The 9770-nt window shown below is 41.6% G+C and overlaps 1 pseudogene; it reads left to right on the plus strand.

Annotated features, from left to right (window-relative positions):
* Window positions 1-234: 234 nt before the first annotated feature.
* LOC147751174 (endogenous retrovirus group PABLB member 1 Env polyprotein-like) lies at window positions 235-3588 on the plus strand (annotated as a pseudogene).
* The last annotated feature ends 6182 nt before the right edge of the window (window positions 3589-9770 follow it).

Genomic DNA, 9770 nt, shown 5'->3' on the forward strand with positions numbered 1-9770 from the left:
CTCCCAAGTACTATTTTTGAAAGCGCAGCTCTCCCATCTGAGGAACTTGCTTATTTTTGTTTTTCGAACCGCCATCCCGGTTCCGCTGCTAGGGCCGCGATTGCACAAAGTCTTTGGGGTGCAACTGACGACGTTAGGTCGGCAGTTCTGGTTGGTCTAAGGGAGTTGCCCTGGATCAACAGAAGCATTCCTTAGCAGAATCAACCTCCCATCGCGGGCAGCATTGTAGAGAGGATGGAGTTTTTCAAGATGGAGAGACCTGCCAAAACTGTGAACTTTAAGGCCAGAATATGTGGATTAATGACAAAGAAACATTTTTTATTATTATGCAGTTTCCTGTTATTCAGCGCAATAATGTTTTTAGTAGGATATGTATTATTTTCTTTACAAGCGACATCTGCTCCCACTACATCGCCCGTACCTCCTCCTACTGTTTCTTCACATTCTTTTCAACCCCTTCCTGAACATGAGTCAGCTAGGAGATTAGAGTTCATTAATAACTCCTTCATTCAGCTCTTGCACCAACACCAACTAGTAATGAACACAACTAACTGTTGGGTGTGTGGTCTTATGCCCCACACAACGGATAAAGGTATCCCTTACTTGGTCCTGCCATTCAGCCACAATGGTTCTGTGTGGGCATACAGAACGATGTTCATTTATGCACATGAAGTCTACCCCCTACGTTCTGTAACAGACAATCATAAGAATAGTGCTCTAGTTAAGGGTATAGTAGATATGATTAAGGAAGATATTTCCTATGAGACTATTCCAAGAGATGAGACACTAGTATAAATAGGATGGAACGTGACTAGATATGGAGCTACTCTGAGTGAGAAACAGCAAGCTAAGAGATCTTCCCCGATTTGGATTGTACCCCATCAGGGTCATCTGTGTCTGCAAGGTACTGGCAAGAATCCCAGAGCTCAGTTAGGGAAGAGTGTCTGTACTGAAACGTATGTTTTTGCATCTCAGACTTCCCCTTCGTTTTTAGCAGCTAAGGGTACCTATTTCATCTGCCATGATAGAGTCTATACATGGTTGCCCCCTGACTTTTCGGGCACATGTTTTGTTTCGTTCCTGTTGCCTCCCACCTACACAGCAGCGGCAGATTACCATAAGACAAGGATAGTTAGAGGTGTCTTGAGTAATGAAGACACTGCAGGACAAGAATTTGGGGATTTCGTAAAGGGTTTTCTGCCGTTCTGGGGACCGATGGTTAACAGCAGAAACATAAGGCAATTAGCAAGGGTGGTTAAATCCACCGTAATTGAAACTGCAGGTGCCCTCAGTAACTTGACTGCTGAGCTCCAGTCGGACCGTCTTATGACCCTTCAGAACAGGGTCGCATTAGATGTCATACTTGCAGACCGAGGTGGGGTATGTAAATTGATTCAATCGAGTTGCTGTGTTTTCATTCCAGATAACGCCCCAACAGTGTACCAGGCCATCTCCAAATTACATAAGATTTCCGAATCTATTCATGTGGATAAAGGAGATTGGTCTTTAGTGGGATGGTTCTGGGAACTGGTATCCGGCTGGGGATGGAAAATTCTGATGGTCATTCTTTTCCTGTTCTGTCTGTGCGTGCAGTCTGCTCCTGCAATATGTAGCCTCTGTGCTACATCATGTGTAAGGAAGCCTGTGTCAAAAGACAAACTAAGTACCAGAATGATGTTTCAGCAACATCTCAATGACTTTAGGAATATAGACCTGGACTCAGATTAGCATGAGATTAGGTTAAATTGCCTATGTAAGGGTAAAAGGAGGGTTTGTAGTTCTGAAAAATTCTGGACTCGTGTAACAAACTTTGTGGTAGCATGACGATTTTTATATCAAAAGACCGATAATGACTAGTACATTATGCACAAGCATTTTCGTCATAATCGAGTAACGGTTTCACCTCAAAATCGTCATTTTCGTTTTTGAACCCGTGGGTTCAATTTTACGCTTGACGGCCATTTTGTGAGTTGCCTTTCACATGGGCTTGTAACTACAGCTGAATTCGATATCAAAGGACACATACACCTTAGTTGACTTTTCTGTGACCTGGGCAAGCTGGAACCATTGCCCCATGCCAAACCTGTTCGATCAGTCCCGCTCCCAGTGGCCGAACAAGATAGCATCAAAGCACAACAAGCCATAAACTGTTCCCATCGCACACACACCCCACCCAAATCTTGCTCACACCTGTCCCTGCTCTTTTCTCTTCCTTTCCTTTATGATGAGGAGGAGCCCGGTTTTATTGGGGGTATACCGATATCTGATGAAAATGTTGGGCCTTGCCGGGTAATTTGCTGTGGGCTGGACGAACTGGAATGTGGACTTGTCATCATGACTCTGCCTTTTCTTTGTAGTAAAAATATGTGAATAGCCCACTGTAAATCTAAGAATGTTTGCACTGTAAATATAAGAATGCTTGCCTGAAGCTTAATATTTTGTATAAAAAGAGAAGCCTGGCTCTGTAATGTTGAGCAGTCTCCTGAGAATATACACACCGTGCTGTTGTACTTCTAGGACGCGTGTTACTTGGTTGCAGCCAATAAACTCGATCTTGACTTCACCTAGAAGACTCTGGTTTCTGTGTCTGAATCAGGAAAGTACTCGAGGTCTTTGGGTGTTGTCCCTGGCACCGCTGGGTTACCGGATCAGTACCGGTTCTGAAAAACCCAATACCTCAGCACAGCGAGGGGGGAACGCACAACTGAGAATTCTTTGCTCGACTGAATCCAATGTACAGTGAGGCGGACCGCCGAGACGCTGCTTCAAACATATTTAAGACGAGAACTGATGCTCGTCCAACAGTAGACTCGGGGACTTCAACCCAGCCCCTTCAAGGACTCAAAGCTAAATATCTTACATTGGAAAGGCTGTACGAATGAGTGGTGGGAGGCGACATCGCTTCAACACTACATAGATGTTAATCGGGTGCCCAGGGGATTGAGAATATACACTATCCCGGCATACAAGAACCCGAATCCAAAGTTGCTGGACGAATGGGCAGAATACACTGCAGCTTCCTCTAAAGGTCTATTGGTCATCCTAGTTAAATTTGCGTGGATTGACTGCCAAGAAACTTTAGACCAGATCAGTGACTTTGAAGCAAAAATTGCTGAAGAAGGAGAGAAAGATGAACACGATGCCCTAAGAGCTGCAATGAAGAAAAGATTGGAATCCTATGAGGGCAAAATTAAGCAACGTAAACAACAAAAGTTCGAAAGAGACGCACAAGATTATGAGCAAGGGAGAACTTTGACATTCGCTCGTAAATACAATGCTCCAAGGAGAGATCTAAGAAAAAATCGTCTGAAACAGCAACAACAACCTATTATAACACCTGCAACCTCGGAATCGGAGGTATCAGGTGCTCAGCTTTCAGAGAACGAGGCACCGGAAGCATCAGGATCAAGTTTACCTACAACCTCCCATTTTCGCGAGGAAATCGAACTTGTCAGGCTAGCGTGGCTGAGGGGAGGGAAGGGGGGACCACCAGAATCAGCCACAGGCGCACAAGGAGAGGTGGGAGGCACCCGTCCAAAAAGAGGTGCAAACAATTACAACAAAAAGAAGAAAAATCCAACCCAGTAACTCCTATGCCACTGATGATATCAAGTGAAACAGAGAACTTGACAATCATTAACCTGACTCCAAAAACGTTGACACCTGCTGAGACAACAGTCCTACAATTAGGACTAACCTTTTGCCCTACCAGTAATTTTGAATTCGTGCAAACACGAATAGATATTTTTAAACTGGTTAGGAAAATTAAATTACATAAATTCTTCAAACTAAAAAAATCTCAATGGAATGGAGAACATGACAAATTCCAACCAGTCTACTATCAATGAAAAAGAGCTGGAACTTTTTGCCATTATGGAAGACCTAAATGTGGAAGGCACAACAGAAAGCCAAGAAGAATGCTTGCAATCTATTCCTTCCACCAACATTGTTCTAACACGCCAACCAAACCCATTTAAACCTACTTCTAAATTCGTTCCACCAACGACTATGGATATGATTGACTTGTTTCACGAACGTGTCATATGTGACCTAAAAAAATGAGGGAGGACCCATTGGAAAGTACCAAACCACAATGGAATCTGACAATTGCACAAAGGGATGCATTGAAAAACTTGGAAGCGGACCGCAATATAATAATCAAACCCTCTGACAAGGGCGGCAACGTGGTGCTTCAGACCAGATCAAATTATTGCAAAGAAGCTCTGTTCCAACTGAGTAATCGTGACAATTACTCTCCTATTTCCATGAAAGATTATCTGGAGAGCATCATGCAATATAAAGCACTGACACGTAAATGGCACGAAAAAGGGATGTTATCAATTGAGGAATTTCAATTCTTACAGGTTCCTCAACCCAGGTAACCCACCTTTTACCACCTTCCCAAGGTGCATAAAGATCAGTTGAAACCCCCAGGACGCCCCATAATTTCTTCGATTGGAGGATTGCTAGAAAACATGTCCAAATTCATAGACTTTTATTTGTTTCCCTTTGTGGATGAACTCACTAGCTACACCAGAGACACCAAAGACTTCCTACGCTATATTGAGGGAAGTCCATGGATCCAGATTTCTTAATGGTGACTCTGGATATAGCTAGTTTATATACCAGCATTTCCCATGAACAAGGTATAGATGCTATCACTCAGACTTTGTTGCAGAGACCATACGAACTCAGAGAACATAGTGAGATGCTCATTGAATTTTTACAATTTTGTTTGTTTAACAACATTTTTACCTTTCAGGAGCAACTATATAGCCAACGACGGGGGACTGCCATGGGAGCCTGTTTTGCCCCCAGCTATGCGAATGTATTTGTTGGCTGGTGGGAGAAGCGGGCAGCATGGTCTGACTCCTGTGACCATTGGGTCGATAAGACCATAATCTGGAGGCGTTATATTGACGACCTCTTTTTGGTCTGGAAAGGGGATAAAAAGTCAGTTGAGGAGTATATCAAATATCTCAATAACAACGACCTAAATCTAAGATTCTCTGGAGAAATTAGCGAGACTGAGGTAACCTATCTTGACGTTAACGTGTTTGTCAGTGAAAACAAATTACATACATCACTTTACAGAAAGCCAACTGCGGGAAACTCAGTGCTTCATGCACGTAGTAGTCACCCCACAAGCCTCAAGAATAGTATCCCCTATGGGAAACTCTTGCACATTAAGCGCAACTGTTCCAGAACAGATGATTTTGTCAAGCCAGTGCAGAGAGCCTCAGTAGATTCAAACAACGAGGATATAAAACAAGGGTCTTAGGAGAGGCTTGGAAAAAAGCGCAGAACAGAGCTAGAATAGATCTCATTAAGGATACACCAAAGAATAAAACTGTCACCGACACAAATCTCAGGCTTATCACAAATTTTTCCAACGCTGCTAAAAACCTGAAGAAAATAATTTTTTCCAATTGGAAAATCCTAAAGTCTGACCCGATCATCAGCAAAGACATACCTGCGCAACCATCCATAACCTTTCGCAAGACGAGATCAATAAAAGATCTGCTAGTACAGAGCCATCTAGCACCAGTCAGCAGGGGATCCAAGGTCTGAAAGGCTTCTACCCTTGTAACAAATGCAAGGCTTGTGCTGATAGTAAGAAAGTTAACAACTATCAGGTACCTGGCAAAAGTGATCCTGTCATGATTAAGAAAGTCATGAATTGTCTGACACCGTATGTTGTTTATTGTTTGAGTTGCCCATGTGGCCTCAAATATATAGGCAGCACGAAACATCAAGCCAAGATTCGCATTTTAGAACACCAAAGAGCGATTCAAAACAATGATAGCAGTTACCCCGTGGCCCGCCATTTTCACACATACCACAATAGTAATCGCAAACTTCTGAGCTACTTTTGTTTAGATCATGTTGCTGCAGACTGTAGGGGAGGGGATCGAGAAAAACGACTCTGGAGACTAGAGTCTCGCTACATAATTGATCTAGCCACCAAGACTCCTTTGGGTCTGAACATGGGAGAGGAGTTGAAGGTACACCTGTAAATACTGTATAGAATTGTAGATATTCACTGATATATTTGTTCACATAAGCCTCACTTTGGGAATTTGAACTCATTAGATATACTGAACAATAATCTTTATTCACATTGATTAAGAATTCTGTATATATTGCACATATTCAACTGTACATATCACCTTTTTAGTTGGGGTAAGCTAGGGTTTGTTAGACTTAAAAGAGATTGTATTGTGTATGATACTTCTGTTTTTTTGGATAGATCTATGAATTTGACCATTCAGGGCTTTATTTCACTTTGTGTAAATAGAAGTATAATTATCATCTGAAAACATACGATTTTCGTATCTATACGTAATATATTGTTTGTTTTTCATGGCCATCACATTTGATTTATCCAAATTACACATTTCATTGCCTTTGCCGATTTGCTTCTAACCATTCCTGTCAGATTTGATTTACCCCACCACATGTTTGTATGGTATACAGATTTCGATTGATTTTGTATTTAATAACACACGCCAGTGAAATTGCCTGATTTAAAAATGGCGTCTTTGTGAGACAATTCCCGCGAGAATTAGTGAGTAGCTTTGTGTATATGTATGCAGCATATCGGCGGCCGCCTGTAACTGACGAAGGCGTACCGCCGAAATGCGTCTTTATCCTTAAACTTGTGTGCAATAAAATCCGGCTGGATTTGACCCCCGTGAGTGTAAGTCTTTAGTTTACACTGAATCATATATATATATATATATATATATATATATATATATATATACTAGCAGCCCGCCCCAGCGTTGCCTGGGGCAGAAGGGGGCTACGGGCTGCATTATCCCAGGGCAGAACTCCCTCCCGCCCCCCGCCTCCCGCCTCCCGCCCTGGACTTCAGCAACAAGGCGGTGCACCCGCCGACTCCCTCCCGCCCCCGCCTCCCGCACAGACTTCAGCAACACGGCGGTGCACCCGCCGACTCCCTCCCGCCCCCCGCCTCCCGCCCAGACTTCAGCAACACGGCGGTGCAGCCGCAACGTACCTCTAACTGCTCCTCCGCTTCCCGCCGGCTCCTCCGGTTCTTTCATAACGGCGCTGTTGTCCTCCGGCTCTTCCTGGTTCTGCTTCTCGCCGCTCCTCCCCTCACTCAGACGTCGCGCTGCTCTTCCTGGTTCAGGTGAACGCCGGCCACTCCTCCCCTCACGCAGACGTCGCGGCCGGCGCTAGTTGCAAGGGACTACTTTGTTTTTAAATTTTAATTTTTTAATTTACGTTTTTATTTTATTTTATGGAGCCTATGTCCATCTACACACCCTGAGGATTACAAAAATGTATTGGGTGTGTGGATTGGTGCTGTGGTTCCCGAGTTTACCTTGCCAAAAGGTGCAAGTTCTCTCTTTATAATAGTAGTATATATATATATATATATATATATATATATATATATATATATATATATATATATATATATATATATATATATATATATATATATATATATATATATATATATATATATATATATATATATATATATATATATACATATATATATATATATATATATATATATATATATATATATGCAGAAAAACTCCAAGACGCAACCTCCAATCCTCCTCGGATCAGCGAAGCAGGAGACGGACCACCAGTTCGGTTTACAGGTTTCTTTATCTCAGTTTCAGTTGGTAAAGCAAGACGCGTTTCGGGCTAAGCAAGCCCTTGTTCACATGCAGAGACTGAATGTTACTTTTTGGATTTTTTAATTCTAGTGACCCGCCTACATCCAGCCTCTAGGTTGATCATGTGACCATGGAAATAGACAACATACTGTGTAATTGTAACCTTTGTATAAATAGACATTTTGGATTATAAATAAATCACATATGACATACAAAAGTAAGAACCATTCCCATTAAAACAAGATATAATTTAGATGGATAAATCCTTAGAAAAACTGGGACAACACATTTCTGTATAATTCTGAAAGAAAGCATGTTGTTTTTTTAATACAAAAGAGTTTGTCGCTGGAATATAGAAAGGCAGGTATATATTGAAGGGCTACTAACAGTGACATAAAATCGGTGCCTGAAGTGCAAAAATCTATGTAAAAAGTGCAACAAAGATAGGGTATAAAGTGCTGAAGTGTATGATAAAACAACCTGTATATTCATGATTAAATATTGCCATCATTACAATTAGGACAAAGCCTTATTTTGTCAATAAAAAGCAATTTAAAACATTTCATACTTTTTGGTAATTTATCATATTCACAAATGATGAAAACACCCTGTGTATAAAAAAGTGCTAAAAGGATCAATGGGGAAAAACAGGATATTAAAAATGTTAAAGTGGGGAGGCTGGGGAACTGATATATACAAGGCAATGGATAACAGGGAACCTGACTATTCATTAAAAACTACAATATCAAGCTTCAAGGCAAGAGAGCCCTACTTAAAATAAAGCATCCCAACAGGCAACAGGGAACCTGACTGCTTGCGGGTGTAGGGCACGGAATTGAAGTATGAGACAGAATTTTAAGAAAGACTTTCAGATGGGAGCATGCTGCAAGGTAGAAAGAGGTAACTATGGGTTTAAAATAAGGGAGCCAAATTAGGGATGTATTTACAGAAAATTGTGCATGTCCTCGGTTTTATTCAGGCCATTCGGCCATTTGCTACCAAACTTAAGGATCATGCTAGACTCCAGTTGTCTCAACCGGAGCTCCCTATTGCCTCCCCTATGTAGTTTAGCACCACATAGTAAGTCAGGAAGCCCACATCTTTGTTGTGTTTTTTCAGAAAATGGCGTGCCACTGGGTAAGCAGGATCGCTGTGTAAAATAGCTCGAAGATGTTGTAAGATCCTGACGCGCACCTGTAGTTTGGTACTGCCTATGTAATTAAGGCCACAGGTGTACGTCAGGACATACACAGCGAATTCTGTCTTACAAGTGTGGTTGCCAATAAAGGGATTTCGGTGGGACTGAAGGTGGTGCAATAATGCGTTTTGTTTATCCCAAATTTGCACGCTCTGCAGTTTGAGCATTTGCGAAACCCAGCTGCAGGTTGCAGCCATGTTGCTTTTTGTTTCAATTCTGGGCTACTCTGATCTAGAAAGGCCCCCATACTTCGAGCTCTACGGAAAGTGACCAGTGGTTTGTTGGGTAACATGAAGCCTAGTATGTTATCTGTAAGAACAATAGGCGAGTTTCTTTTGATAATGTTTCTGATCTTCGTTTCCTGATTGCTGAAGGCAATGATAAATCTTAGACAATCATTTTGTTCCTTGTCCACAGCAGGATTAGATTCAATGACATGGCTGCTGGATGTGTCAGTTGGAAAAAGACTTGCCCTAGTTCTTAAATTAGCTTTGGCCAGTGCCTGATCAAACATGGAGTCAGAATACCCTCTGGTTTTCAGCCGACCTCCTAACTCCCTCACACATTTCTCAAATTCGCTAGTGGAACTACAGATTCTTTTGAGCCGTTAGATTTCACATGACTCATGACTCATGACATCACTGATGACACCATCCAGTGAATGTGTGTCTTTCTGAAAAATAAATATGTTTTATATATGTATATGTAAAGTTCGATGGAAGAATAAATGTTTAAATAAATGTCTAAATGGATGTCTTTTAAAAAAAAATTGATTGGTTAACTGGCCTATTAAGTGTATCTTAGTGAATACATATATTAGCGAGACATGTTTAAATATTTAAATATATGTATCAGTGTTTCACTTTGTGTATAAGTGGCTGCATGGGTTGGTGAATACCTACATGTGTGTG

Source organism: Lissotriton vulgaris, chromosome 1_1, assembly GCF_964263255.1.
Source record: "Lissotriton vulgaris chromosome 1_1, aLisVul1.2, whole genome shotgun sequence".
Taxonomy (NCBI): domain Eukaryota; kingdom Metazoa; phylum Chordata; class Amphibia; order Caudata; family Salamandridae; genus Lissotriton; species Lissotriton vulgaris.